Source organism: Tachyglossus aculeatus, chromosome 4 (genome assembly GCF_015852505.1).
Source record: "Tachyglossus aculeatus isolate mTacAcu1 chromosome 4, mTacAcu1.pri, whole genome shotgun sequence".
NCBI lineage: Eukaryota > Metazoa > Chordata > Mammalia > Monotremata > Tachyglossidae > Tachyglossus > Tachyglossus aculeatus.
This window is the reverse complement of record NC_052069.1, coordinates 127,765,837-127,793,765: the sequence shown is the minus strand read 5'-3', so window position 1 is coordinate 127,793,765 and position 27,929 is coordinate 127,765,837. Positions and strand designations below refer to the sequence as shown.

At 44.5% G+C, this 27,929-nt stretch overlaps 1 long non-coding RNA gene and 1 other non-coding gene across 2 annotated transcripts in view; one reads left to right on the top strand and one right to left on the bottom strand.

The window, feature by feature from the left end:
• LOC119927229 overlaps window positions 1-27,929 on the top strand; it is a 307,572-nt gene that overhangs the window by 54,942 nt on the left and 224,701 nt on the right. The window lies entirely within an intron of this gene.
• LOC119927663 lies at window positions 9,899-10,036 on the bottom strand. Its single transcript, XR_005450644.1, has one exon. It is a non-coding gene; the product is annotated as a small nucleolar RNA SNORA7 (small nucleolar RNA).

The following is a 27,929-nucleotide window of genomic DNA, read 5'->3' as shown; positions in this document are numbered from 1 at the left end:
ACAGTGTTCTGCATACAGTAAATGCTCAATAAATACCATTGATTACCTGATTGATTGAATAAGGGGCAAAGAGGGCATTTTTAAAAGGCAAGTGACTCTTTAAAGTCAACTCATCCCATTTCTTAAGTTCTCATAACAGAACCCACACAGGGCTCACGTTCTAATAGGAGGGAGAACTGGTATTGAATCTGCATTTTAAGTTTCTAATGGGAGCACTGTCCCTTGTGTTGATTCAATCATGAAACAAAAAAGGAGAGATTAAAAGGGGGAGAATAGGAGGGTGAGAAAGAAAGCTGGTGAAAATAAACAAACACAAATGATACTGCTGTGAAAAAAATGTTTCCACTCCCTTATCTCCCTTTCTAGAAAGTGAGTTCGTTATGGGCAGGGAACTTTTCCACTAATTCTGTTGTGTTGGACCCCCACAGACACTCAGTACAGTGCTCTATGTACTGTAAGTGCTCAGTAAATACCATTGACTGATTGATTGGAGGGTTGGTCTTAGTCATCATGGCTTCTAGGTTTCCAGCAAGGGTCTTACCATCAATCAGTCAATCAATCAATCATATTTATTGAGCTCCTACTTTGTGCAGAGCACTGTAGACATGTTCCCTGCCCACTAGAAGTTTACAGTTTAGAGCAGGAGGCAGACACAAATATAAATCAATGAATTACATAAATGTACATAAATGATGTGTGGCTGAGGGAGGGGGGAATTAAGAGTCTAAGTCCTTGTGCAAAGATGACTTCCCAGACCAAGACCCCCTCTTCCCCTGTTCCCTGTCCTCTCCCCATCACCCCAACTCTCTTCATTTGCTCTACCCACCTTCCCACCCCACAGCACTTATGTATATAAGGCACTACTGAGAGCTCACCTCCTCCAGGAGGCCTTCCCAGACTGAGCCCCCTCCTTCCTCTCCCCCTCCTCCCCCTCTCCATCCCCCTGCCTTACCTCCTTCCCTTTCCCACAGTACCTGTATATATGTATATATGTTTGTATGTATTTATTACTCTATTTACTTGTACATATCTAGTCTATTTTATTTTGTTAGTATGTTTGGTTTTGTTCTCTGTCTCCCCCTTTTAGACTGTGAGCCCACTGTTGGGTAGGGACTGTCTCTATATGTTGCCAACTTGTACTTCCCAAGCGCTTAGTACAGTGCTCTGCACACAGTAAGCGCTCAATAAATACGATTGATGATGATGATGATTGCTCTGCACACAGTAAGCGTTCAATAAATACGATTGATTGATGTGTACATATTTATAATTGTAATTCTATTTATTTTTATTAATGATGTGTATATATCTATAATTCTATTTACTTATTATGATGTTACTGATGCCTGTTTACTTGTTTTGATGTCTGTCTCCTCCCTTCTAAACTGTGAGCCCATTGAGGGCAGGGATTGTCTCTGTTGCTGAACTGTACTTCCCAAGCACTTAGTACAGTGCTCTGCACATAGTAAGTGCTCAATAAATATGATTGAATGAATGAATGCAAGACTTGAAAGGGAGTGGGAGAAGTAGAAATGAGGGTTTAATTAGGGACAGTTTCTTGGAGGAGATGTGCCTTTAATAAAGTTTTGAAGTAGGGGAGAGCCATTGTCTGTCAGATATGTCAAGGGAGGGTGTTCCAGGCCAGAGGCAGGACATGGGAAAAAGGTCAGCGTTGACATTGATGAGTTTGAGGTACTGTGAGTAGGTTGGCGTTAGAGGAGTGAAGTGTGTAGGCTGAGTTGTAGTTGGAGAGCAGAGGTGAGGTAGATGGGGGTGTGGTGATTGAATACTTTAAAGCCAATGGTGAGGAGTTTTTGTTTGACGTGGAGGTGAATGGGCAATCACTGGAGAGTCATGAGGAGTGGGGAGACATGGACAGTCTTCCTACGGGTTTAAGCAGCAGGGATAGATGGTGTGCCCCTGTCTTGCCCTTGACAGGCTAGGGGTGGGTTATTCCCGTAGGCTAGGGGTGATGGGAATGACCCCAGCCTTTAGATGCCCTCTGTGGACCCCAGAGCTAGAGGGGCAAGAGGAAATTTGTCTGAGATTAGAGTTGATGATAGGGCCCAGAAATTACAGCTGATTTTTAGGCAAGTATATGCGTGACCCTTTTATGGATTTTCCGAGCCTAAATGTGGCCTTCAGAATAGATTTGTGGTGATCAGGAAAGTCATTTGCTCAATGGTATCTATTGACTGTTTGTTGTTTACAGAGCACCGGACTAAATACTCAATAGAGAACAGAGGTGGTACAATGAGCTTCCAGTCTAGAGAAACAGTCTATAGTCAGTCAACCAATCAGTGATATTTATTGAGTGCTTACTGTATGTGCAGAGCACTGTACTAAGTGCTTGATGTGGTAGGCACATTCCCTGCCCCCAACAAGCTTGTAGTCTAGAGGAATAGTCTATATTGAATCAAACAATCAAAGGTATTTATTGAGCACTTGCTGTGTACGGTCAGTCAATCCTATTTATTTATTTATTTTTTCAATCATTCCTTCATTCATTCAGTTGTATTGATTGTTTACTGTGTGCAGAGCACTGTACTAAGCACTTGGGAGAGAACAATACGACAGAGTTGGTAGACATGATCCTTTATGTCAAGGAGCTTACCATTTAGTGGGAGAGAGAGACATTAAAATAAATTACAGTATAAGAATACTGTGATCCTGGGGAGGTGAAGGGAATATTGATGTTTTTAAGGGTTACAGACCCAAGTGCATAGGCGAAGCAAAGAACTGGTAGATGCAATCCCTGCTCATAAGAAGTTTACAGTCTCATCATCCCCTCCTTACTCACATCCTCCCCCTGGCCTGTCACACCCTCTTCCTTCATGTCTGACAGATCACCACTCTTCCCACCTTCAAAGCCCTACTAAAATTATTTCTCCTCCAAGAAGCCTTTTTTATGCTATTTGTTAATCGATCACATTTATTGAGCACGTACTGTGTGCAGAGCACTGTCCTAAGTGCTGGGGGAGATGAAAGCTAATCAGGTTGGACACAGTCCATGTCCCATTTGGGGCTCAGAGTCTGAATCCCCATTTTAGAGATAAGGTAACTGAGGCCCAGAGAAGCAAAGTGACTTGCCCAAGATCTCCTACCAGACGAGTGGTGGAGGTGGCATTAGAACCAAGGTCCTCTGCCTCCTAGGTCTGTTTCCTAGTCTGTATTGCTCCTGGCCTCCCTGTTCCTGGGACCACGTAAGACACATAAAGTGTAACTGGACCAGGAAGTTTGTCTAACACCGGGAAGAATTGATCAATCAGTCAATTAATCTAATTTATTGAGTGTTTACTGTGTGCCGAGCACTGTACTAAGTGCTTGGGAGAGTAAAATATAACAGAGTTGGTAGATATGTTCCCTGTAATGGTACAATTTAAATCAGAAGCAAAGCACACTGTGAATCAGAAGCAATCAATAAATCAATCAATCGTATTTATTGAACACTTCCTGTGTGCAGAACACTGTACTAATTGCTTGGGAGAGACAATATAACAGAGTTGGTAGACAAATTCCCTGCGCACAAGGAGCTTACAGTCTAGAGGGGGAGACAGACAAGAATATAAATTAATAAATTATGGACATGTGAATAAGTGCTGGAAGGGCTGAGAGGGTGAGTGGTGGGTGAATAAAGGAAACAAGTCAGGGCAACACAGAAAGGAATGGGAGAAGAGGAAATGAGGAGTTAGTCAGGGAAGACCTCTGGGTGGAGATGTGCCTTCATTAAGGCTTTGAAGGTGGGGAGGAGCAATTGTCAGATATGAAGAGGGAGGGGATTAAGCAAATTCACATAAAAAAACCATCCAAGCCCCTTTCCCCTCTATAGTATCTGCCTCTCCATCATAAAAGCCACCAGAAAAATCAAGGGCCAGAAGGGGGAGTTTGGGAGAGTCTTTCTGGTGCCACTCTATCACGATCAGAACTCATTAACCCAAGCCCCTATCTTAACCCTATTTCCTCCTTCCCCTATTTCCTGGCAGATCACCCAGAATCTTTGGGATTCGTGTGGTTGATCTTGCCCTGGCCCCTGAGGACAAAGTTGACTTTGTAAGTTTCGATGCAAATGAAAATGTTTTTATATTTATATTCTAGGCTGTGGTTTTCAAGGGCAACCATGCAAGAAGCAGAATGTCCTAGTGGATAGAGCTCAGGCCTGGGAGTCAGAGGCCCTAGATTTTAATCCGAGCTCTGCCACTTACCTGCTGTGTGACCTTGGGTGGTTCACTTCACTTTTCTGTGTCTCATTTCCTTAATCTGCAAAATGGAGATTCAATACCAGTTCTTCCTCCTACTTGTTGAAGGCACATCTCCAAGAAGCTTTCCCTGACTAAGCCCTCATTTCGTCATCTTCACTCTTCTGTATCGCCCTGATTTGCTCACTTTATTCGCCAACCCATCTACTTCATGTACATATCCACAATTTATTTATTTAGATTAATGTCTGTCTCCCCCTCTAGACTGTAAGCTCGTTGCAGGCAGGGAATCTGTCTGTTATATTGGTAGATTGTACACTCCCAAGTGCTTAGTCCAGTGCTCTGCATGCAGTAAGCACTCAATAAATACAATTGATTGTATTGATTGTATTGATTGAGACTCTGAGCCTCATATGGGACCTGATTATCTTTTCATTCATTCAGTCATATTTATTGAGCTCTTACTATGTGCAGCCCACTGTACTCAATGTTTGGGAGAGTAGAATATAACAATAAACAGACACATTCCCTGCCCATGATGAGCTTACAGTCTAATATTGTATTTGCCCCACTCCTTTATTACACTGCTTGGCCTGGAAGTCAGAAGGACCTAGGTTCTAATCCTGGCTCCACCACTTGTCTGCTTGGGCAAGTCACTTCACTTCTCTGTGCCTCTGTTACCTCATCTATAAAATGGGGATTAGGACTGTGAGCCCTATGTGGGACAAGGAACTGTGCCTAACCCAATTTGTTGCATCTACCCCAGCTCTTCCTAAAGTGCCTGGAACATTGTAAGTGCTTAACAGATACCACAATTATTATTATTATTATTATTATTATTGTTTAACAAATACCACAACAATAATGATGATGATTATTAATTGCACACCCACGATGCAAATCAAAAAATGGGACAGAGATCCTCGGACAAAACCAAGAAGGGGTTCTTGGGAAGAGGATAGCTAGAGCATTGTTGAGATGCTTGGGAGAATTTAGCCTTTTAGCTTAGCTAGAAGATGACCAGAGGAGTGTGTGTGGGAGGATGGGAAGTAGGGTATTAATAATAATTACAGTAATTGTTAAGGGCTTACTATGTGCCAAGCACTGTTTTAAGCATTAGGGTAGATACTAGTTAACCAAGTTGGACACAGTCCCTTTCCCACATGGGGCTCACATTTTCCAGATGAGGTAACTGGGGCCCAGGGACGTGAAGTGACTTGCCTGAGGTCACACTACAGACATGTAGCAGAGCTGGGATTAGAACCCAGCTCCTCCTGACTCCCGAGCCTGTGCACTATCCACTGAGTCTTGCTGCTTTGCTGGATCTGGAGTTGGTTGAAGTGGAGCAGCAGTCTCACAGGAGATTTCTGGTTGAGTAGAAGCTTTTATCAAAGTGGCCTTTCTATCTGAACAACGTGATGTTTGTGACTCAAGGCACCGTGGTTGGGCGAGACGAGTCAACTAGTTCATTATTCTCCCCAATTCTCCCTCCAGAAGGCATTGGCCAGGAGTCTAGGGGGGTTCAAAAGGGAGGGGAAATCTGTCCTCTCTTTGTGAATAAGTTTCCGGATGTAACAGCAGCCACGTATGACCGTATTAGAAACATATGTAACTCAGATGAAAGATCACTTGAGAATAGAGGCTCGGAAGGGAATAGCACAACAGAGCACTGTTTATCATCTTCGTTACGCTACGTTTTCAAATGTTTTAGGTTAGTGGAGGACTGGATTTGGTTTCTAGGGGCAAGATAATCCTAAAACCCTCTGAGTGTTGCTGTTAGTCAGTCAACCAGTGATATTATCGAGTGCTTACTGAGTGCGGGGCACTATACTAAGCACTTGGGAGAATACAATACAATGATATAGCAGAGTTGGTTGACATGTTCCCTGCCCACAATGAGCTTACAGTTCAGAGGGACAGTCTTCAGTCAATCCGTCAATCAGTGGTGTTTATTGAGTACTTACCGTGTGCAGAGCCCTGTACTAAGAGCTTGGGAGAGTCCAATACAACAATATAACAGAGTTGATAGACACCTTCCCTGCCCACAACAAGGTTTACAAGTCTATTACCAAGTCATCTACTCACTCTAATCAATATCAACCAGTCAGTGTTCTTCATTCATTCATTGTCGTATTTATTGAGACTTCCTGTGAGCTGAGCACTGTACTAAGCGCTTGGAAAGTACACTCTGGACATATAGAGACAGTCCCTGCCCAACAACGGGCTCACAGTCTAGAAGGGGGAGACAGACAGCAAAACAGAACAAGTAGACAGGTGTCAATACCATCAAAATAAATAGAATTATAGACATATACACATCATTAATAAAATAGAGTAATAAATATGTACAAATATACACAAGTGCTATGGGGAGGGGAATGGGGTAGAACAGAGGGAGGGAGTGGGGGAGATGGGGAGGGGAGGAGGAGGAGAGGATAAGGGGGAGGCTCAATCTGGGAAGGCCTCCTGGAGGAGGTGAGCTCTCAGTAGGGCTTTGAAGGGAGGAAGAGAGCTAGTTTGGCGGATGTTTGGAGGGAGGGCATTCCAGGCCAGGGGTAGGACGTGGGCCAGGGGTCGACGGCGGGACAGGCGGGAACGAGGTACAGTGAGGAGGTTAGTAGCAGAGGAGCGGAGGGTGCGGGCTGGGCTGTAGAAGGAGAGAAGGGAGGTGAGGTGGGAGGAGGCAAGGTGCTGGAGAGCTTCAAAGCCAATCGTGAGGAGTTTTTGCTTCATGTGAAGGTTGGTAGGCAACCACTGGAGATTTTTGAGGAGAGGAGTGAGTGACATACCCAGAGTGTTTCTGTACAAAGATAATCTGGGCAGCAGAGTGAAGTATAGAATGAAGCAGGGAGAGGCAGGAGGATGGGAGATCAGAAAGGAGGCTGATGCAGTAATCGAGTTGGGATAGGATGAGAGATTGAACCAGCAGTGTAGCGGTTTGGATGGAGAGGAAAGGGTGGACCTTGGCGATGCTGTGGAGGTGAGACTGGCAGGTTTTGGTGACGGATTGGAAGTGTGGGGTGAATGAGAGACCGGAGTCAAGGATGACACCAAGGTTGTGAGCTTGTGAGATGGGAAGGATGGTAGTGCCGTCTACAGTGACAGGAAAGTCAGGGAGAGGGCAGAGTTTGGGAGGGAAGATAAGGAGCTCAGTCTTGGACATGTTGAGTTTTAGATGGCGGGCAGACGTCCTGATGGAGATGTCCTGAAGGCAGGAGAAGATACGAGTCTAGAGGGAAGGAGAGAGAACAGGGGTGGAGATGTAAATTTGGGTGTCATCAGCTTAGAGATGATAGTTGAAGCCATGGGAGTGAATGAGTTCACCAAGGGAGTGATGGAAGATGGAAAGTTCTTACAGAGTTGTTCTTACTGAGCACTTACTGTGTGCAGAGCATTTTACCAAGTATTTAGGAAAGCACTGAACAACAGAGTTGGTAGACATGTCCCCTGTCCACAATGAGTTTACAGTCTAGAGAAGACAGACATTAAAGTAAATAAATAATTTATGGATATATACATAACTAAATAACCATTTATCATTATTATGACAGTATTTGTTAAGTACTTACTATATGCCAAGCACTGTTCTTGGAGCTGGGATAGATACAAGTTAATAATATAGGACACATTCCCTGTACATGGAGTTCAGAGTGGGAGCAGGTATTGAAACCCAATTTTACAGTTGAGGGAAATGAGGCACAGATAAATTAGGTGACTTGACCAAGATTATGCAGCAAGAAATTGGCAGAGTAAGAATTAGAACCCAAGTCCTGTGACTCCCAGGGCTGGATTCTTGCCACTAGGCCACTGTGCTACTCTCCAATTTAGTTATTTGCTGCAAAGAAGAAATTCAAGGCTGCTAGCACCTTATTTTCCTGGGAAAGATATGAAATCTGCTATGTGATTTAGGTTTGGAGAAACTCAGAGAAAAATTAAAAAGGAGCATTTCTGAGACTGTAGAGAATGAGAATGTAGAATGAGAATGAGAGTGAAGTGCAAATTTGCCAGAACAATAAAAATTCTGGAAAGTCTGCTAGTGGTTAGATGCTTGTGGGTACTTGTTTCAAAAAATAATAATCATTATTATCCTCATTATTATAATTATTCTTATTGTTATTTTGCTAGGATGAGTTAAATACCTACTTTTTGCATACCACTGGGGAAGACACAGACAAGAAGACACTTGTCATCCACAAGAATTGTTCAGTGTAGAAATGGCAGGATGGAGGGAACAGAAAAAATTACCAATTTTCAAACATCTAGACTGACTAGAATACTTCCCTCACCCAGTGTGGCCTAGTGGACTGAGCACAAGCATGGGTGTCAGAAGGACCTGGCTTCTAATCCTAGCTCTGCCACTTGTCTGCTGGGTGATCTTGGGAAAGTCATTTCACTTTTCTGGACCTCAGTTACCTTGTCTGTAAAATGGGGTTGAGACTGAACTCTATGTGGGACAGGGACTGTGTTCAACCTGGTTATCTTTTATTTACCCTGTTGCTTAGTACAGGTCTGGCACATGATAAATAATTAACAAATACCATAAAAAAAATGTGACCCATGCAGATCAGGAACCTGACCGTACTACCCCAGCACTTAGTACAGTCCCTGGCACATAATAAGTGCTTAACAAATACTATGATTATAAATACGTTTGACTAATTGATCATTTAGTGCTTACTGTGTGCAGAGCACTATACTAAGTGCTTGGGAAAGTATAGTATAACAGAGCTGATAGGCTTGATCCCTGCCCACAATGAGCTACTTTTCTGCTAAGTGACTTTGGCCAACTCACTTCATTTCTCTGTGCCTTAGTTCCCTCATCTGTAAAATGGGGACTAAGACTGTGAGTTACACATGGAAGAGGGACTGTGTCCAAACTGATTATTTTGTATCTACCCCAGCACTTAGAACAGTGCCAGATACATAGTAAGTGCTGAACAAATACCATTAAAGAAAAAAGAAGACAGGAGAGAAAGGAAACAGCTAAACCTTTAGCATTCAGTCTCTGAAAATCCTGAATTTGCTGCCCAATTTATAAGCAGTTTAGTGCTGTTCCACATCAGACTTGATGATGGTGAGTGTTTATTCAGAATGCAAACAAAAATCCCCTCCAGCATCCCATATTTTTGGCAGAAACCACAGGAAGTCATGTAGGAACTGGTCTTCAACCAACCTCTACACTGGCACTTGGATCTGCTCTAGCAAATTCCCTGGATAATCAATCAATCAATCAATCATTTATTGAGTGCTTACTGTATGCAGAACACTATACTAAGTATTTTGGGAAATCTAATTCAACAGAGTTGGTAGATACATTCCCTGCCCAAAATGAGCTTATGGCCAACCAATCAATCAGGCGTGTTTATTGAGCACTTAGTGTGTGAAGAGCACTGGACTAAATGCTTGGAAGAGTACAATGTAACTGCGGTGGTAGACACATTCCCTGCCCACACTGACCTGTTCACTCTCAAGGTCTTGTCTTGTCTTATGCCATTGAGTCGTTTCCAAACCATAGCGACACCATGGACACCTCTCTCCCAGGTCGCCCCACTGTCCAACTGCAATCGTTCTGGTAGTGAATCCACAGAGTTTTCTTGGTAAAAATACGGAAGTGGTTTACCACTGCTGCCTTCCATGTGATAAACTCGAGTTGCTGCCCCCGACTTTCCCATGCCGCTGCTGCCCAGCACAGGGCAGTCTTGACTTGTAGCAGATTGCTTTCCACTCTCTAGCCACTGCCCAAGCTAGGAATGGAATGGGTATACCTCTGCCTGACTCTCCCTCCCATTGCCGATACTGGTAGAGTACTGGAAACTCACCAGGTGCAACCCTGAGAGGCGTCACTCTCAAGGACCCAAGGACAATTCAACCATCTCCTCAGGGTATCACCGGATTAAGAAGTTATGGTTGTCTTTTACCTCAAGTACAATGCTCAAACTTCATCAACCCCACCATGACCCTTCAATACCCCCCTTTTCAGTAGGTCCATCCCACCCTCTGCCGGCCCTCCGCCACCCAGCCCCTTCCCACCCCTTGAATCATCCCTGCCCCTCCTCCCTGCCTCATCCCTGTCATCCTGTCCCGATGCCACCCCTCATCCCCCTCCCTCTGCACCAGGCCCCGGCAACTCACTCCCATCCAAACCCTCCCCACCCTTGCTCCATCTCCTCCCCGCCAAACCCCCCTCACAGCCTCAACCAAGTGTGGCCTGTGGATCCCCCCTGCATCGTGGGGAAGCTTCCCTTCATCTTTGGCCTGTTCCTGACTCATTCAGTCCTCCTCTTCATCATCACTCATTGCTGTCTCTCCCCAGATGACTCAGCCTCCCCTGCTGCTCTCTACAAACAGGGGATCATCTTCTCCCGCTCCCCAGACTCCCTGGGAAAGGAGGAGGTGTTGGCTTCCTTATCAAGACACAGTGCTGCTTTTGCACTGCTCTGCCTCCCCTATCCCTTTCTTTCCCTTCCTTCGAAGCCCATATCATCTGCCTTTTCCACCTAATCCAGATTCTAGTAATGGTTATCTACCGCCCCCCATGTTCTGCCTCCAACTTCTTTAACCATTTTGATCCCTGTCCCACATTTCTTCTCTCTTTCTCCATACCTACATGGATCCTTGGGGACTTCAATAGCCACATAGATGTTCCTGATGAGCCTTCTGTTGCCCACCTTCTGTCACTCCTCAACTCCACTGACCTCCTGCTCCACCCCACCTCAGTACTCACCAACTTGGACACACACTCCATCTCATCGTCTGTAGACACTTGCACGATCCCAACTCTCACCAACTCTGAAATCGCTCTATCTGACCACAACTTTCTCACTTGCCTTCTCTCCCACACACCTCCTCCTCATAAATCTGTACTCTTCCGTGTCAGAGCCCTCCAATTTCTTTACCCCATACAATTTTCTCAACTCATCGTTCCCCATTTAGCCTCCATACCCCAACTATCTTTCTTTGATGACCAAATTTATGCGCTCAACACCACCCTCTCTGCTGAACTCAACTCACTCCAGTGTTTGGGATATAGTAAGTGCTTAACAAATAAGCACAGTTACTATATTATTACAAGTTAATCAGGTTGGACAAAATCAGGGGTAGGTAAAAGCCAATCATGTTGTTTTTTTAATGGTATTTGTCAAGCTATAACTATGTGTCAAGTACTGTACTAAGCACTGGGGTAGATACAAGCTATTCATCTTGGTTACAGTCCCTGTCCCATATGGGGCTCACAGTCTTAATTGCCATTTTACAGATGAGGAAACTGAGGCTCAGTGAAGTGAAGTGACTTCTCCAAGGTCACCCAGCTGGCATGGGCAGAGCCGGGATTAGAACGCAGGTCCTTCTGACTCCCAGGTCCATCTTCCATCCACTAGGCCCCACTCATTCGCATCTATTTATTTATTTTATTGTGCCTCCACTGATTTATTTTGAGTTACACTGTAAAGGTTTTTATGCCCAGTTTTCTCATTAAGAGTGCAAGGTTTTTGAGGGCAGGGAATGTTTCACTTGCTTGTTTTGTGCTTTCCAAGTGTTTAATACAGTGCATTGTATCCAAAGGGTACAATAAATGCTATTACTAGCAATATTGCTTTGGAGTGCACATGGTAAGCGTTTAATAAATACTATTGATTGACGGATTGATTTATTGGAGTCTGAGGAAAGCTCCCTTCAACAGGAAAGGACTTGGCTTCTCGCATTGTTATTATTGTAATATTTAATTTTTACTGAATTTGGCTTTATCTCTCGCTCTGAATCTGCCCATCCCTCCATGCCTTTCATTAATGATAACTGTGCTGTTTGTTAAGCACTTATTATGTGTCAAGCACTGTTGTAATCTCTGGGGAAGACCCAAGATAATCAGTGCCTGTCCCATACAGGGCTCCTGATCAAAGAAAGAAGGAGAAAAGATATTGAATCCCCACTTAGAGAAACAGCATGATTTATGGAAAGAGTACGGGCTTGGGAGTCAGAGGACGTGGGTTCTATTCCCGGCTCTGCCACTTGTCTGCTGTGTGACCTTAGGCAAGTCACTTAACTTCTCTGTGCTTCAGTTATCTCATCTGTAAAATGGGGATTCAGAATGTGAACACCACATGGGACAACCTGATAATCCTGTATCTACCCCAGTGCTTAGAACAGTGCTGGGCACATAGTAGGCACTTAACAAATACTGTAATTATTTTACAGATTAGGTAAGTGAGACAGAGAGAAATGAAATGATTTGCCCAAGGTCATACAGCAGGATTGAAACCTAGGTCCTCTGACTTCCAGCCGTGCTCTTTCCACTAGGCCACAACTCTCCTCTTAACGTTTCTCTTTCCCCCCCAGCTTCATATGTTCGGATCTGGTCAGGATCTGATCTGATATTCTTGCCTCCTTCCCCAGCACTTTGTATTGTCCTTGGCACAAAGTAAGCACTTAACAATTTTCAGAAATCACAATAATGATACTAATTAAATTTATACAATTAAGGACTTTGGGGCTGAGAAGACCTCTTAAAAGAAGCCCAGATTTCAGTTGAGAAGAAAATCCCTCCCAGGGAAGTGAAGGAAGGTTAGAAAAGGAAAATTACAGGCCACAATGAGCTGAAGGATTCACTGTTTTTCTCTTATCTGATGGGTTCTTAGGTAATTTGGTTCACGGTTGTTGGTTTTGGCTGAGTGATTCATCCAGTCTAGTGAGTCTTCTTACAATGGCTTTCCAGCGAGCACTTCCAAAGTGTTTCTGAGGGAGTATGTTTCTCCACAACGTTTTTAACTCCTGCCTATTTATCCCTCTCGAGCATTGAAAATATTGAGGCATGAGGGGTTCAGTTTCAAAGCCCAAGACCGATTCAAAAGATGACTCACTAGATTTTGAATGTAGGCGTTTCGAGGAGCGTGTACAGTGCATACAGCTGTGAACACAAGCTCTCTTTTGCCTCCGTTCGGTTTAGTCATTTTGGTTATTGTGATGGGGCATCCAGAGCCCCTCCTCCCCCGCTTCCTCAAATGTAGAGTTGGTAGTAACAGTGACCTCTTCCCCAGCCTCAAAATCCCTGTGGAAAATGCTCAGAGTGGGTGGGGTTCCATTAGAAAATGAGGAGTTCTCCATCAAAGCAGTGTTGTTGAGGAAGAAGACATAAAAATATAACAATGACAAGAGTGATATTGATTTGACACATGCGATGTGCTAAAAAGCATGGGGAATATATTCCACCTATTAATCAATCAGTGGTATTTATTGAGTGCTTACTATATGCAGCGCACTGGACTAAGCGCTTGGGAGCGTACAGTACAACAGAATTAATATACACATTCCCTGACCATAACAATCAAATCGGAACCAGTCCCAAATGGGGCTTACAGATTAAGGAATCAACGTAGCTCAGTGGAAAGAGCGCGGGCTTTGGAGTCAGAGGTTGTGGGTTCAAATCCCAGCTCCACCAATTGTCAGTTGTGTGACTTTGGGCAAGTCACTTAACTTCTCTGTGCCTTAGTTCCCTCATCTGTAAAATGGGGATTTAGACTGTGAGCCCCACGTGGGACAACCTGATCACCTTGTATCCCCCTAGTGCTTAGAACAGTGCTTTGCACATAATAAGTGCTTAACAAATACTGTCATTATTAAAACGCTTAGCACAGTGCTCTGCACACAGTAAGCGCTCAATAAATACGATTGAATGAATGGCATGATGGAAAAAATCATGGGCCTGGGAGTCAGAGGACTTGGGATCTAGTCCCATTTCCCCCACTTGTCTGCAGTGTGACCTTGGGCAAACCACTTCACTTCTCTATGCCTCAGTTCCCTCAACTGCAAAATGGGGGTTCAGTATCAGTTCTTCTTCCTACTTAGATTGTGAGCCCATGTGAGACAAGGACTGTGTCCAATCTGATTGCCTTGTATCTACTCCAGTGCTTAGAACAGTGCTTGACACATAGTAAGTGTTTAGCAAATACCATAGTTATCCATAATGCTTGAATATTCTCAGATCCTATCTTTTGATGAAGAGTTGAGAAGCAGCGTGGCCTAGTGGCTTGAGTCCAGACACGGGAGTCAGGGGATTTGCCTGATGCTGCCACTTGTATTTTGTGTGACCCTGTGCAAGTCACTTCACTTTTGTGGGCCTCAGTTTGAGAAGCAGTGTGGTTTAGTGGATAGAGCATGGGCCTGGGAGTCAGAAGGTCATGGGTTCTAATCCCAGCTCCACCACATGCCTGCTGTGTGACCTTGGGCAAGTTGCTTCACTTCTCTGGGCCTCAGTTTCCTCATCTATGAAATGGGGATTAAGACTGTGAACCTCCTGTGGGACAGGGACTAACTTGTGTCTACCCCAGTGCTTAGAATGGAGCTTGGCACATAGTAAGCACTTAACAAGTACCATAATTATTACTATTATATTATTATTCCCTCATCTGTAAAATGGAGGTTAAGACTATAAGTCCTATGTTGGACATGGACTGTGTCTAACCCCACTGCTTAGTACACTGCCTGACACACAGTAAGCACTTCACAAATAGCATTAAAGCAAAGACTTTAGGAGAGTCCCACTTCTTCCTTCATCCCTCCTTTTGCCACCAACATGCTCATCCCACTGCCAGTTCTTGAAAATAGAAAACACCCCTAGGCTCTCCCAAGTGGTTAATATAGTGCTCTTCACACAGTCAGGACTCATTAAATACCACTGATTTATTAATTGACTATAGACTGTCTCTATAGACTGTAAGCTTGTTGTGGGCAGGGAATGTGTCTGCCAACTCTGTGGAATTGGATTCTCCCAAGTGCTTAGTACAGTGCTCTTGCACATAGTAAGCACTCAGTAAATACCATGGATAATGGTGATTATATTGGTGGCATCTCTCAAAAGTCACTCTAAAAGAACAAGAAATGAGTTCATGGCAACCGTTCTTCTGGGAAGAAATTATGTCAAGAGATGATATACACACATCTAGGAGTGATGATTCTTGTTCACAATATTATTAAGTGATTATTGTTAAGAGTGTCAGGCAATGTACTAAGCAATGGGGTAAATACAGGATAATCTGATTTTTTTTGTTGTTGTTAATGGTATTTGTTGAGCCCTTACTATGTGCCAAGCTCTGTACTAAGGTCTGGGGTGGATGCAAGGTAATTAGTTCTTTTTTTAAAAAAACACGGTAATGGTTAAGCAGTTACTATGTTCCAGGCACTATACTAAGCGCTGAAGTAGATACAAGCTAAATCGGGTTGGACACAGTCCCTGTCCCTTGTGGTACTCCCTGTCTTAACCCCTGTTTTAGAGATGAGGGAACTGAGGCACAGAGAAATGAAGTGATTTGCACAAGGTCACAAACCAGAAAGGTGGCAGAGCTGGGATTAAAACTCAGGTCCTCTGACATCCAGGCCCAGGCTCTATCCACTAGCCCACACTGCTTCTCAAACTTAAAAGAGTCAAAGATGCTTAGAGACCAGCTTCCAACAATACTGCCTTTTTGACTCTTTTCACTCAGCTGCCCTCCTCATCCAAAGGGGAAATCAGATAAACTGGATTCACAATCATACAAGCACACACACAGACACACAGGCCCAAACACATGCCCGTACACATACACACACAGGCACACATATGGGTCCATCCTGAGGATCCTCCAAAGACATTTTTCTCCCTGAAGGGCCCAATTTGTCTGCATTTCAACCAAAAACCGGCAGAGGGGAGATGTGGGAAGTGTTTAAGGAGCCTAGAACTTAATCCAATTTGTCTGAAGAGAGGAAAAAATAAACAAGGGAAGGGATTGATCAAGCTGATCTAGCATCAAAGAGGCTAAACGGAGAAGTGAGGCATAGAGATGGTGACACAGACCAGCGGTGAATAAATGGAGACGGGGGAAATGGAGAAATTGGACGAGGCTACAGAAATAAAGGAATAGCAGTGATCAGAGGAGCAGTGTGGCAGATTTCAGCTCACACTTCTGCTAAGGAAAAAGTTTCCAAATACATAGACAGTAGGCAAATGATAAAAGAAAATATCAGTTCCCCTCTCTCCCTGTCTCTCCCCCCACCCCCACATCCCACCCCACCGATTTTAAAATCCTCTTCCAGAAATTGGACACAGTAGTCAGTGAGGCTAGGATAAGTTTTGCATCATTTCCAAATTGTAAAAATAACCAATCTTCGTCCATGATCTCTAACTCCGAAAAGACGGACACTGGGCACCGCATCATGATCCGCTGATCATTTGGGCTGGGATTCATCGGGGTATTTACTGAGCACCTACCGTGTGCAGAGCTCTGTACTAAGCTTAGTGAGCTGTCTAGAGCGCTTACTGTGTGCAGAATGCTGTACTACGCATTTGGGAGAACAATCAATCAACCATATTTATTGAGTGCCTACTGTGTTCAGACCACTTGTACAGCAGAACAGAGTTGGTAGACACGTTCCCTGCCCACCATGATCCTACAGTCTAGAAGGAAAGACAGAAGATGTTATTAGAAATCAGTAAAGTATGGGTATGTTCATAAGGGCTGTGGGGCTGAGGGAGGGGTGAATAAAGGGGGAAAATTCAAGTGCAAAGGCAATACAGAAGGGAGACAGAGAAGAGTAAATGAGGGGAATGAGATTATGATGCAACAAAGTTGGTAGACACATTCCTTGCTACAATGAGCTTAGCGTCTAGAGTGCTTACTATGTGCGGCACACTATACTAAGTACTTGGACGAGTACAATGCAACAGAATCGGTAGACACATTCCCTGCCCAGAGCAAGCTTGCATTCTAGAGCGCATACTGTGTGCAGAGCACTGTATTAAGCACTTAGGAGAGTATGGTACAAGAGAGCTGTAAGACATGCTCCCCACAAACAACGAGTTTAGACTTCCAGCTTCTCTGAAAAGAAGCTTCTAGGTTTCAGATCCCTGTCCTCCATGAGCTGTTTCTTCTCAGCAGAGTACTGGCTAACTTTCTTCATGGGCTTGCTGGACTTTCTTTCTCCTGGTGGAGTCTTTCATTTGTCCGGCATGTGACTTTTCAGTTGACCCAGCCAACTGATTCCGGGGCGATATGACTGGGGCAGGAGAAGCTCTTTCGAACCTCATGGCAAAATGGAAAGAGCACAGGCCTTGGAGTCAGAGGTCATGGGTTCCGATCCTGGCTCCACCACTTGTCTTATCTATGTGACCTTGTTTAAGTCACTTCACTTCCCTGTGCCTCAGGTACCTCATCTATAAAATGGGGAATAAGACTCTGAGCCACATGTAGGGCAAGGATGGTGTCCAACCTGATTAACTTGTAGCAACCTCAGTGCTTAGTACGGTGCTTGGCACATTGTAAGCACTTAAGTACCATAATTATTTTTATTATTACCTGTAGCTTAAACTCCACCTGATACTGAGTTCTACACCTAGATGTTGATCTTGACAAGGATATCTACCACCTCACTCCACTTTATAATGATACCAATCATGGTATTTGTTAAGCACTTACTATGTGCCAAGCACTATACTAAGCACTGGGGCAGGTACAAGATCATGAGGCCCCAGATGTGACTCACAATCAGAATACAGTGCTTTGCACACAGTTAGCACTCAATAAACACGATTGAATGAAAGTATGAGATATTGAATTCCCATTTAGCAGATGAGGGAACTGAGACACAGAGAAGTTAAGTGACTTGGCCAAGGGCACACAGCAGGGAAACGGTGGGGCTGCAACTAGAACCCAGGTCTTCTGACTCCCAGGCCTGTGCTCTTTCCAGTAGGCCAAGCTGCTTCTCTTCTTACATAGCTGCTTTTTTCACCCACAAGCATCTCTCTTGGTTCCACTCAAGCTATTCTGCTAACTGTACCTCTGTCTCTCATCTCTCCCCACTCCACCCCCTCCCTTACACTCTTCCCCCAGTTTAGAACCCCTCCCTCCCACAAACAGACAGACCCCAGTCCTCCCCATATTCCAGTCCTCTTCCCTTCCAAAAGCCCATCTCCTCCACTATTTCCTCCCCATTAATTCCCAGTCTTCCACATGAGTCGTCTTTAGCTCTTTTGTACTTACTCATATCCTCCCTCAGCCCTTCCATTTCTGTGTTTTCAATGTTTGTCTCCGCCTTTAGACTGTAAGCTCTTTGTGGGCAGGGATCATGTCTACTGTACTGAACTCTCCCATGTGCTTAGTATAGTGCTCCAAACATAGTAAGTGCTCAATAAATACCTTTGACTGATTGATTAATTCCAGTGCACATTGGATTATTTATTTTGATTATTCTGTAAATACTTTTATGCCCGTCTCCCCCATTCAAGTGTCAGCTTCCTGTAGATAGGGATGTGTCCCTTGCTGGTTTTGTATTTCTACTATTACTACTACTACTATTTATAGAGCTGCAGCATGGCCTAGTGGAAAGAGCCCAGGCCTGGGAGTCAGAGGACCTGGGTTCTAATGTGGCTCCTCCATTATCTGCTGTGTGAACACAGGCAAATCACTTCACTACTCTGTGCTTCAGTTCCTTCACCTCTAAAATGGGGATTCAATACCTGCTCTCCTTTTTACTTAGATTGTGAGCCCCATGTGACACCTGATTATCTTGTATCTAACCCTGTGCTTAGTACAGTGCTTGGCTGTAGTACAGTTCTTAGTACATTGCTAAAAAGCAGTGTGGCTTAGTGGATAGAGAACAGGCCTGGGAGTCAGAAGGACCTGCTGCCTCCTACATGCCTCCTATGTGGCCTTGGGCAAGTCACTTCACTTCACCGTACCTCAGTTACCTCATCTGTAAAATGGGGAGAAGTGTGAGAGCCTCATGTGGGACAGGGACTGTGTCCAACCTGATTAACGTTTATCTACTTTAGCACTTAGAACAGTCCTTGGCACAGAGTAAGTGCCTAACAAGTACCATAATTATGATTATTATAGTAAGTGCTTCACAAATACTATTACTTGAACTGACTCTGATTTGATTTTCTTTTATCTGTCTCAAGGCTCAGCACAATCCTTGGCAAAATATGACAACTAAGTATACACCCCTACCCAAATTGAATTAGCATCTCTAAATAATATTTATTTAAGGTTGATTCATTCATTCATTCATTCAATCGTATTTATTGAGCGCTTACTGTGTGCAGAGCACTGTACTAAGCGCTTGGGAAGTACAAGTTGGCAACATATAGAGACAGTCTCTACCCAACAGTGGGCTCACAGTCTAGAAGGGGGAGACAGAGAACAAAACAAAACATATTAACAAAATAAAATAAACAGAATATGTACAAGTAAAATAAATAGAGTAATAAATACGTACAAACATATATGCATATATACAGGTGCTGTGGGGAAGGGAAGGAGGTAAGGTGGGGGGGGATGGAAAGGGGTAGAAGGGGGAGAGGAAGGAGGGGGCTCAGTCTGGGAAGGTCTCCTGGAGGAGGTGAGCTCTCAGTAGGGCCTTGAAGGGAGGAAGAGAGCTAGCTTGGCAGATGGGCAGAGGGAGGGCATTCCAGGCCAGGGGGATAACGTGGGCCAGGGGTCGACGGCGGGACAGGTGAGATGCAAACCAGAACACATCCATTGCCAGCTAAAACACAAACCTCCCAAACCCTCTTGGTCTGTGGCTCTTAATTCCTTTTCCTACTTAGACTGTGTGTCCTATGTGGGTCAGAGACTGTATTCAACTTGTTTAGCTTATGTCTATCCCAGTGCTTAGTGCAGTGCTTGACACATAGCGCTTAACAAATACCAATTTTAAAAAAACTTAGTTATTTGGCAGCACTGATACTTTCCTTTTAAAAATGCCCTCGCTACTCTTAATCAGTCAATCACTCATATTTATTGAGCAGTTACTGTGTGCAGAACACTGTACTAAATGCTTGGGAGAGTCCAATATAACAGAGTTGTTTAGACACGTTCCCTGCCCACAGTGAGCTTACAGTCTAGAGACTGTGAATTTAAATGTGGACTGAGAACAAGTTAGAATGGTTCTGAGACCTCTAGATCTGTCCAATTCTGGTTCTTCCAGGAGCAGGCTACCTTGGATGCCTACCTGTGTCTGTGGTGCACTCCATGCCCCAGTGAGGTCATGAGTAGCAGGGGCAAGACAGTGCAAGTGGTGCTGTATCAACTGCTAGCACCACAATCAATTTCTTCACGCAGGCACTGTCCTGAAATCTTAGGAGTAAAGCTCATGTGTTGCTCCTCAATCAGTGGTATTTATTGGGCACCTCTTGTGTACAGAGCACTGTAATAATAAAAATTGTGGTATTTGTTTAGTGCTTACTATGTGCCAGGCACTGTACTAAGCACTGGGGTAGATATGAGATCATCAGGTGGGACACAGTTCCTGTCCCACGTGGGGCTTACAGTCTCAATCCCCATTTTACAGGTGAGGGAACTGAGGCACAGAGAATGAAGTAACTGAACCAAGGTAACACAGCAGACATGTGGAGGAGCTGGGATTAGAACCCAGGTTGTTCTGATTCCCAGGCCCAGGCTCTATCTACTAGACCACCTTGCTTCTCTAGCAGTCAAGTGGCAGACAAGTGGCAGGGTGGAGATTAGAACCCAGGTCCTTCTGACGCCAGGGCCATACTCTAGCCACTAGGTCATGCTGCAGCTTATGTACCGCTCCTCACTTAATCAGTGGCATTAATTGAGCACCTACTGTGTGCAGAACACTGTGACTACAATACAGCAGAGTTGGTAGACACATTTCCTTCTCACAAGGCTAAAACTCAAGACTCCATCGCTTGATGATATGCATTCAATAGCCTCTCCTATTAGATGTAAAGCACTTTCAGAGTAGGGGCTCTGTCTACACTACAATTTTTGTGTGTCTGCAGCATCTAGCACAGAGCTGTGCACACAGTAGGTGTCCAGTGCAGTGCACATGACAGGCATTCACTTGTCCACAATCGGTGCCCAATTAAAGCTGTGGATGAGTATGTAGGCGAAGTGCTTTTTGACAAGAGTAAACATTCGTTTGTTCGTTTCCTTTGGGATGGTGGGTGTTTTGCCACTTTCTTGGAATTTTAAGTAAATGGCATCTGGCCAACTAGACATTTGGTTCACAGGCGGCAGAGTCCCTGCTGTATCTCACAATAAACTGGAGCCTTCTGTACTCTTGGCAAGCAGTCTGGGTTTCAGATGTAATAATGATAATAATAATTATGGTTTTTGTTCAGCGCTGTGTGCCAAGCACTGTGCTAAGTGCCGGGGTGGAGACAAGATAATTAGGTCCCATGTGGGACTTACAGTCTTAGCAGTGAAAACAGGCACTTCATCTCCATTTTGTAGTTGAAGGAACTGAGGCACAGAGAAGTTGTGACTTGCGTAGGGTCACACAGCAGGCAAGTGGCAGAACTGGGATTAGAACCCAGGTCCTCGTTTTTTTAAATGGTAACTGCTAAGCGCTTAGTGTGGGCCAGACACTAGGTAGATATAATATGTTGGCATTTGTTCAGCGCTTGCGATGTGTGAAGCACTGCTGTAAGCACTTGGGGGGGATACAAGGTGAACAGGTTGTCCCAAGTTGGGCTCACAGGCTTCATCCCCATTTTACAGATGAGGTAACTGAGGCACAGAGAAGTGAAGTGACTTGCCCAAGGTCACACAGCAGACAAGTGGTGGAGCTGGGATTAGAACCCATGACCTCTGACTTCCAAGCCCGTGCTCTTTCCACTGTATCCCTATCTCACCTTGGGCTCACTGTCTTAATCACCATTTTAGAGATGAGGGAACTGAGGCACAGAGAAGTGAAGTGCCTTGCCCAAGGTCTCACAGCAAACAAGTGATGGAACCAGAATTAGAACCCTGGTCTTTCTGATACCCAGGCCTGGTCTATATCTATCTATAATTCTGTTTATTTATACTGATGTGATTGATGCCTGTCTAGTTGTTTTGTTTTGTTCTGTTGTCTGTCTTCCCCTTCTAGACAGTGAGCCTGTTGTTGGGTAGGGATTGTCTCTGTTGCTGAATTGTAGTCTCTAAGCACTTGGTACAGTGCTCTGCTCATAGTAAGCGCTCAATAAATACGATTGAATGAATGGTCTCTATCGATTAGGCCTTGCTGCTCAACACAGGTCCTCTGATTCCCAGACTTGTGCTCTTTCCACTAGGTAAACACCATTGACTGCCGAGGTGTTGGCATTTTTCATTAAAGATCAGAGTTTCGTTTGTCAGTCATTCAGCCACTTGTTTTTATTGAGCCCTTAGTGTGTGCAAAGCACTGTACTAAGTGCTTGGAAGAATACAGTATAACAGACATGTTTCCTGTCCACAGTGATCTTTCAGTCTAGAGGGGGAGAAGGATATTAATATAAATAAATAAATTACAGATATGTGCATAAATTCTGTGGGGCTGGGATGGGGGATTAATAAAGGGAGCAAGTCAAGGTGACACAGGAGGGAGAGGGAGAAGAGGAAAGGAGGGCTTAGTCAGGAAAGACCTCTTGGAGGAGATGTGCCTACAAATAAGGCTTTGAAGTTGGGGAGAGTAATTGTCAGATATAGAGAAGTAGGGCATTCCAAGCCATATGCAGGACATGGGCCAGAGATCATTGTCAAGAGAGGAGAGATCGAGGTATGTCACTTCACTTCCTCTGGGCCTCTATTTCCTCATCTGCCAAATGGGGATCCAGTCCCTGTTCTCACTCCTTGTTAGACCATGAGCCCCCCTGTGGGGCAGGGACTGTGCCCAACCTGATAAACTTGGATCTACCCCAGAAGTTAGAACAGTGCTTGACACACAGTAAGTGCTTTTGCAATTACTATAAAAAATGCAAGTTATTCAGTTCATCATGTTCTGTAAAATAATCAAATCCCAATAAACCATAAGCTCATTGTGGGCAGGGAGTATGTCCGCTTATTGTTATATTATACTCTTCCAAGCACTCTGTACAGTGTGCTGCACACAGTAAGTGCTCAATGAATATGACTGAATGAACAAATGAATGAATCAAGTCACAGCAACATAGCACAAGGGGTTTATCATCGCAGAAGTAATACAGATCTACATGGGTGACAACAGACAGAGACTGTTGCTCTAAAAGCTAGCTTGATTCTCACCACCATAGTGGTTAAAGCGCAGTCTGTTATAGTCTGGGGCACATGGCGGGGTTCTTTCCCGTTACTTGGGGTCTCTATCAGGCATTCGTATTTCAAAACTCATGGTTCTCTGGCATTGGAGTCTTCACATGGATGGTGCATGATTTCCTGCTCTTGGTTCTCTTGCATATCTCTTTTACACAAAAGGCAGGCCTGGGCAAGGTTAAGTTATAGCCCACAAAATGGATTCCAAAAGCTAGGAATCCAGGTCTTGGGGCAATTTGCACACATTCAGAATCCCGAGACATCTTTACTCCTTCACTGCTTACATTTTAACCAGTCCAACTCACTGTTCCAGGTGAGTGGCTGTTTCTATACTGACTGTTGCCCATCCTCAGGCTTTTGGACCCTGCTCGGTGGGAGAAGCAGTATGGTTTGTTGGTAAGAGCCCAGGCTTGGGAAGTACAAGTCGGCAACATACAGAGACGGTCCCTACCCAACAATGGACTCACAGTCTAGAAGGGGGAGAAAGACAACAAAACAAAGCAAGTAGGTGTCAAAACCATCAGAACAAATAGAATTAAAGCTATATGCACATCATTAAAATAAATAGAATAGTAAATATGTACAATTTAAATAAATAGAGTAATAAATCTGTACAAATATGTACAAGTGCTGTGGGGAGGGGAATGAGGTAGGGCGGGGGGGGATGGGGAAGAGGAGAGGAAAAAGGGGGCTCAGTCTGGGAAGGCCTCCTGGAGGAGATGAGCTCTCAGTAGGCTTTTGAAGGGAGGAAGAGAGCTAACTTGGCAGATGTGTGGAGGGAGGGCATTCGATGCCAGGGGGAGGACGTGGGCTGGGGGTCGACAGTGGGACAGGCGAGAACTAGGTACAGTGAGGAGGTTAGCGGCAGAGGAGCAGAGGGTGCAGCCTGGGCTGTAGAAGGAGAGAAGGGAGGTGAGGTAGGAGGGGGCGAGGTGATGGAGAGCCATGAAGCCAAGAGTGAGGAGTTTTTGCTTGATTTGTAGGTTGACAGGCAGCCACTGGAGATTTTTGAGGAGGGGAGTAACATGCCCAGAGCGTTTCTGGACAAAGATAATCTGGGCAGTAGAGTGAAGTATAGACTAAAGTGGGGAGAGACAGGAGGATGGGAGATCAGAGAGGAGGCTGATGCAGTAATCCAGTTGGGATAGGATGAGAGATTGACTCCCAAAGTTAGGGGCTAGGAGGCAGAGGAGGAGCCCGCAAAAGAGACCAGAAATGAGAGGCCAGGGAGACAGAAGGAAAATCAGGAGAGGACAGTGTCAATGAAGCCAAGTTGCTTCCAGTGTTTCCAGGAGAAGAGGGTGGTCCACTTTGTCTAAGGCAGCTGAGTGTCAAGGAGGATTAGTATGGAGTTGAGGCCACTGGATCTGGCAAGAAGGAGATCATTGGTGACACTTTCATTGGAGTGAAGAGAATGGAAACCAGATTAGAGGGGGTCAAGGAGAGAATCAGAAGAGAGGATGTGGGAGTAGCAGGTGTAGACAACTCGCTCAAGGAGTTTGGGGAGAAATGGCAGGAGGGCGATGGGGAGATAACTAGCGGAGCTGTGTGGGTCAAGGGAGGAGTTTTTTAGGGTAGGATAGACTTGAGCATGTTTGAAAGCAGTGGGGAAGAAGCCACTGATGAGCCAACAAGTTAGGAACTGCTGTCAGGGAGAGAAGGGAGGGGACAAGTGCTTTGATAAGGGGCAAAGCAATGGAGTCAGCAGCACAGGTGGAGGAGGGGATTTTGAGAGAATGCAGGAGATCTCTAGACATTTTTCTGCAAAGATGGGAGAGTTGAAGAAGGGACAGGAAGAGGGCAGGACTGGAGAAGAGCAGGGGGATTTTAGGAAGATCCCACCTGATGGCTTTCATTGTATCATTGAAGTGGAAGTGTTTTCTCTAGTCAGCTCGCTGTGGGCAAGGAACGTGTCTACCAACTCTATTATATTGTATTCTCCCAAATGCTAGTACAGTGTTCTGCACCCAGTAAGTGCTCAGTAAATGCCATTGATCGATTGATTGATTGTCAGGAACATCCCCAAATGACCTGTCATCTCCATTCCCGTATTTCAGTGTTCCCCCACAGCTCAGAGAATTCTTTAAGAGAAGGGCGACAAAGCAGGATTGGATTTCTAAATGAAATGCTTTTTGAAGTACAGACATTTCCTCAAGTAAATTGTGAAGCTCTCTTTCAGGAATGTTACATTTTCATGTTGTTAAGTTGTTGTTTTTTTTTCTTTTTTTTTTACTTTGGGAAGAAAATAGGGGAGAATTGTCCAGTCGAATCCCTGATAATTTTGTGGCTTTGCCTGCAGACATCTCTATATTATGTTATTGAACTGCCCAATTCCTCTCTTAATCAGATTTTACCTTCTTCTTCTGTTTCCCTTTCTTTTTTATGGTATTTGTTAAGTGCTTACTATGGGCCAGGCCCTGTACTAAGCCCTGGGGTGGATACAAGCTTATCAGCTTGGAAATAGTTCCTGTAACATGTGGGGTTCACAGTCTTCATTCCCATTTTATAAATGAGATTACTGAGGCCCAGAGAAGTGAAAAGACTTGCCCAAGGTCATCCAATGGACAAATGGCAGAGCTGGGATTAGAATTCATGTCCTTCTGACTCCCAGGCCCATGGTGTATTTACTAGGAAACACTTCTTCTCATTCCTTTCTTGAAGGAATTTCTTCCTTTTTCATTTCCTACAATTTCCTGCAAAGCACTTAGTACAGTGCTTTGCACAGAGTAAGGGTTCAATAAATATGACTAATAATAATAATAATATTGGTATTTGTTAAGCACTTAGTATGTGCCAAGCACTTTTCTAAGCACTGGGAGGGATACAAGGTAATCAAGGTTGTCCCACGTGGGGCTCACAGTCTTAATCCCCATTTTACAGATGAGGGAACTGAGGCACAGAGAAGTCAAGAGACTTGCCCAAAGTCACACAGTTGACAAGTGGTGGAGCAGGGATTAGAGCCCATGACCTCTGACTCCTAAGCCCATGCTCTTTCCACTGAGCCATGCTGCTTCTCTATTATTATTATTATTTCTATTATTATTGTTACTATTATTATATTGTATTGTATTCTCCCAATAGTGTTCTAGGTATATAGTAGGTGCTTAGTAAATATGGTTGAATGGAATAACAATAATAATAATAATTGCGGTATTGTTAAGCGCTTAGTATGTGGCAGGCTGTCCACTAAGCTCAGGGGTAGATACAAGAAAATAGGGTTGGACACAGTCCCTGTCTGGCAAAAGGCTCACAATCTTAATTTCCATTTTATAGATAAGGTAACTGAGGCCCAGAGAAGTGAAGTGACTTTCCCAAGGCCACGTAGCAAAGCAAGTGGCAGATCCAGGATTAGAACCAATGACCTTCTTACTTCCAGGTCTGTGCTCTATCCACTGTGCCATGCTGCTTCTCTTCATATATATATATATGCCCAATCACATATCCATTAGCATGCTACATGGGGGGTAGTATTCCTACAAACATGGACCCCTGGGGAATTGCCAATGGAAGAAGGACCCAGTGGGTCCTGGGTTTGGGTCTGAAAGGGAGTTCCCTGGAGGTGTTGTTTATTCCTCCTGGAGAGATGCGATTTATGCTTCTGGGAGGGAAGGGAGAAAGAGAGGAAAGGGCTGGTGGATGGAAAACTGCGTGAAATCTACATGAATGAGAAACGTATGGTTTCAGATACCGGAACTGTCCACAGACGGAGAGGAGACGTGCTGTTGGACAGAAGCCCACTTTGTCGAACACAGTGTTTGCACACACAGTAGGTTGTGTGCTCCCTTTCCGCCCCCTCTACCCCCAGCCTTACTGAAGCGTGGCCTAGTGGATAGAGCATGGGACTGGGAGTCAGAAGGACCTGGGTTCTAGTTCCAGCTCTGCCACCTGTCTGCTTTGTGACCTTGGGCTAGTCACTTCACTTCTCTGTTCCTCATTTCCCTCATCTGTAAAATGGGGATAAACATCGTGAGCCCCGTGTGGGACAGGGATTGTGTCCAATCTGATTAGCTTGTATCTACCCCAGCACTTAGAGCAGTGCTTGACATATGTGCTTGACATAGTAAGCGTGTAACAAATGCCATTGTTATTTTTATTATTCAGAGATGCATTGAGGCTTACCAGCCTGTGGCTGTACAGGGAGCATTGGCCTGTACAGGGATCTTCTCGACATCAATTACTGAATTCAGCTCCCTCCAAAATCTTATAATGAAGATAACAACAACTATAATAATGATAATAATAATGATAATATTAACAACAACAATTATTATTATTGTATTTGTGCCAAACTATGTGCCAAACACTTTACTAAGTGCTGGGGTTGATACAAGATCAACAGGTCCCACCTGGGGCTCACAGTCTTAGTAGGAGGGAGAATGGGTACTGAATCCCCAGTTTGCAGATGAGGGAACCGAAACACAGAGAAGTGAAGTGACCTGCTCCAGGTCACATAGCTGGTATGCAACAGAGCTGGGATTAGAGCTCAAGTCCTATCCTCGCTGCCCAGGGTAGAAAGAGATCTTTAGGGAGCCCAGAGCAAGATTTCATGCCCCAGCATCTGTGGCTTCAAGGTGAATGTGAAAGGGCACAGGACTGGGAGTCAGAGGACCTGGGTAATAATCCTGGCACTGCTAGTTGCTTGCTGGACTTGTTGGACAAGTCGCTTCAGTTCTTCCGTGCCTCAAATTCTTCAATTGTAAAGTGAGAGCCCCAT